The sequence below is a fragment of the Panthera leo genome, chromosome B1 (genome assembly GCF_018350215.1).
Source record: "Panthera leo isolate Ple1 chromosome B1, P.leo_Ple1_pat1.1, whole genome shotgun sequence".
Lineage (NCBI taxonomy): Eukaryota > Metazoa > Chordata > Mammalia > Carnivora > Felidae > Panthera > Panthera leo.
This window is the reverse complement of record NC_056682.1, coordinates 67054559-67059082: the sequence shown is the minus strand read 5'-3', so window position 1 is coordinate 67059082 and position 4524 is coordinate 67054559.

Genomic DNA, 4524 nt, shown 5'->3' with positions numbered 1-4524 from the left:
AAACATGCCTACAAATGACTAGTTGGCTTCAAAATGTCTAAAAGTGCACTTGACAGAATTGCAAAGATGAAAAATCCCCTATAATAGATCTTTATCTAAATACATTGTTCTCAGTAACTGATTAACCTAGCATTCAAAACAAATAAGAAAGTATATACAAGTTTTAATAGCATAATTAACAAGCTTGATTTTACAGAGATAAAGTTTATGCAGATAAATAGGAAAGGAAACACTCTATTTAAACAGAAAATGGAACATTAACCCAGACTTATCATGTATCATGCATAAACCATAGACCACATCTTCAGTCCATAAGATATTTAAGTAAGATATAAATAACAAAAGAACTTTAAAATCTTTTGTACAGATTGGAAAATATGTTATTAATAAAGTGTGTTATGATGTTAAAAGTATTTAACTTGATAAATAAAAAAAACACATTTCAAACCTTGTTGCAATTACAGGAACACAACAGATTTTTGTTTCCTCATTTTATTTTACTTTTCTAAGGCTTATTAAGATAGTTACATATAGTAAAACAGTATACAGTTCTATAGATTTTGACAAATATATGCAATCATATAATCACCACTGAAATCAAAATATAGAAAGTTACCAGTAAACCAAAATGTGAAGCACATCCCTCATAACCCCAGCCATATGTATTTGTTGCCCCTATAGTTTTGCTTTTTAGATCTCGTTTGTCCTTTCTATTATTCTGAGCTCTACCCTGAAATTATCCAGAATGCACATTCTATTTATTAGATCCAGTTCATTATTTAGTCTATAACTGTCATAATACTTTGCATATTTTTTATTAAAAAGTGATTACTGAAATGGGAGATTTATAATCTACACTTGAGCCAGCAAATATTTCTTGTGACTTACATTAATCACTATTTATTAACATTTTATTCACTATGTTATTTTTGTACCCTTCCATGATCACTAATCAATACTCATTCACTCAACAAATCTATGCAGAGCTCTTAGGAGACATAGTTACCTTGATAAACAAAGGAAATTTCCCTCATATATTTAATAGGTTTATGGGAGAAGCTGATGTGATTTTTGAATTACAACAGAAATGAATGCATCAAATAAGGTGTACAGAGTTCTTTGAATGGGAAGTAAGATTAATATTGTTGACCATTGTGTGCCTATTCATTGTACTTGGGTTTTGATGAGCTACTTGCCTCTGTGAGTTGGTTTTCATTAAACTTAGAAAATTTTCCTTTTCTCCCCAATTTTTCCTACACATACTCTCTCTCCTCCTGGGAGTCCAATTACATGTATGTTAGACTGTTTGATATTACCCATCAAATCCTTCATGTTAATTTTGTTTACCTACTTTTAATCCCTCTGCTCTTAAACTTCATGATAGCATCATGAGAAGAACCCCTTCTTGCATTTGAGATATTAGGTGTTATTTGAGGAATGTGCCTGGGAATTTGCTGCTTCTGCTTCTGCTGCTGCTGCTTCTTCTTCTTCTTCTTCTTCTTCTTCTTCTTCTTCTTCTTCTTTTAGCAATTACCAAATGATTTTGTAAATTATCAAAAACTCTGAAATGATTCCTCTTAAATTTACACTACTTATAGCAGATTCAGTTTTTCTGGAGCTAAATATTGATCCGTATATAAAAGTGACTGAACCATAATTACGTGTGTGTGTGTGTGGGTGTGTGTGGGTGTGTGTGCATATGAATGCATGATTATTCTGGAGATCTGACTTTTGACTTAAATATAAAATGCTTTAAGGAGTTAAAGAAATATTTTGCAGGTTGTATGTTTAAAATATGTTCTTCTTTAAAAAAAATATTTGATGTTCATAGTGATTGTTGATAAGACCCAATCAGGCATCATAATATCCAAACACCCCATTAATAATTTTTTTTTCTATATGCTCTTAAAAGGGAGTCATCACAACAGAAAAAATGTACCATTTTTTAAATAAAAATCAGTAATTAAAAAATATGCTTACAATAAAAATGTCTTGCTTTGAAAATTAAATATAAATTCTATCAGGTTGGATTTTATTTTAAACTCTTCTTACTTAAATAGAGTTTTGGTGATAATGCATTAAGTTAGACAAATGTGCAATCTCAACCTTTGAAGTTTAACCATGTGTAAAAAAATATGGTATTGTTGATAATACTCTAACATTGTTTCTGTGGTCTTTAGAAGTAAAAAAAAAAAGGTATTTATAAAATTTCATTAAGCAATGTTTGGTATAACAGAAACATTTTATTATTCACAAATAATTAGGGGAAATTTGAATTTTTCATTTGAAGTATCTCCTTTCAATGGCTAGATGATATATATATATATGTATATATGTATACATATATATGTATGTATGTATGTGTACATATACATGTATACATATATGTATGTATGTATACATATATATACATATATATGTATATATATGTGTATGTATATATATATATATGGGTAGATACATAGATAATGATAACAGATGATAGATAGTTCATACATAAATAGATCACTGGATGGAGCATGGTAAATATTAAAATTGGAGTTAATACTGTATTTAGAATCATACACATTGATGTAATATTTAGTATGTTTGTTTTTTGCAGTATTGGTGATGGAGTTAGTATAAAATAGGGAAAGAAATCACAGTTTTTATTAACATCACTAAGAATGAGATCACTCCACTGACATAACTATAAAATAAAGATTAAAAAAATAAGCATATCTAATTTATACATATATTTCTTGGACAGAGTAATCTTGAATAGATGGGTATTCTCCATATAACTATTAAAGAGTCTTAAAGATTATTTAAGCAATAATAGAAACTTGGATTTATTTTGTTGAATATGATAATGTTTGAAGCCATTTAAAATGATTGACATTGATTTATATATTTATAAGCTACTCTGCTTTGTCACTGTCAGATAATGAGAAAACTAAGCATCAGAAATACTCCAGTACAAACAAAAACACAGGTTTTACAATGAGAATCAGTGAATCTCCAAGTTCTGACCTCCTGCTGCCTTTATGAAAGATTCAAGTGAGGTTAACAAGGGGTAGTCTAAGTAGGCTAATTAATATCACACCCTGCAGAAGGAAACTTAAACAAAGCATTTGCTCGAGAATAGGACTAGACAAAAAGGGATAGTGGCACATTCCTGCAACTAATTCTTCCTTTTTTTCTGTTTGTTTACTAGTTGTAATAAATAAGCCAAGTTGCTATACATCCTCATCTTCAGCATATGAGCTCAGGTTTTCAATTTGGAATTATTACATTTTCTTTACTTCTTATTTCTGACATTTTAAACTTTAATATAAATTAGTATAACTTAAAATTCTTAGTGGTCCTTACTGAAATATAAAGCAAGGAGAAGAGATGGCTCCATTTTAGATTTTCTTTTTTTGTATTTTCAAATTTGTTTATATTAAATTAACAATGCATATGGATTATTCTGGTTATTAAAACAAAATCTTGACAGTTAAATTTCACCATTGATATAACTAAGTACACATACAGAAAATTTCTTACATTTTAATATTAAATATTAATCTGCATTTCCATTTATAATTGATTACTCACAGAGTTATATTTGATTGAAGTAAACAGTTTGAGGGGAACCTGGGTGGCTCAGTCATTTAAGCATCTGACTCTTGGTTTCAGCTCAGGTCATGATCTCATGGTTCATGAGTTCGAGCCCTGCATCGGGCTCTGTGCTGACTGCAGAGCCTACTTTAGAATCTCTCTCTCTCTCTCTCTCTCTCTCTCTCTCTCTCTCTCTCTCTCTCTTCTCTCTCTCTCCTCCCCCCTCCACTACCTGCTCATGCACTCTCTCTTTCAAAATAAATAAACTTCTAAAAAATAAAAAATAAAAGTTTGAATCAATTTCTAAATCTCCTGTAAGATTATTGTCTTCTTGAATATATCTAGACTTCTCAAGACAAGTATTTTTTCCAAGTTTTTATTTAAAGTCCAGCTGGTTAGGGGCGCCTGGGTGGCTCAGTCGGTTAAGCGTCCGACTTCAACTCAGGTCACCATCTCGCAGTCCGTGAGTTCGAGCCCCGCGTCAGGCTCTGGGCTGATGGCTCAGAGCCTGGAGACTGCTTCCGATTCTGTGTCTCCCTCTCTCTCTGCCCCTCCCCCGTTCATGCTCTGTCTCTCTCTGTCTCAAAAATAAATAAATGTTAAAAAAAAATTTAAATTCCAGCTGGTTAACATACAGTGCAACATTAGTTTCAGGTGTAGAATTTAGTGAGTCATCGCTTTGTATGTAAGTTGTATGTAACAACTGGGTGTTGTATGTACACCCGGTGCTCTTCACAAGTACCCTCCTTAATGCCCATCACCTGTTTAACCCATCCCGATACCTACCTCCCCCCAGTAGCCATCAGTTTGTTCTCTATAGTTAAGAGTCTGTTTCAGGACAAGTATTTTAGTCATAACTACGTAATATGATTAGGTTAACAAAGGTGATTTTATGATTATTGACAGAGTAACTGATTAAATCCACCATTTTATGATCCAGGT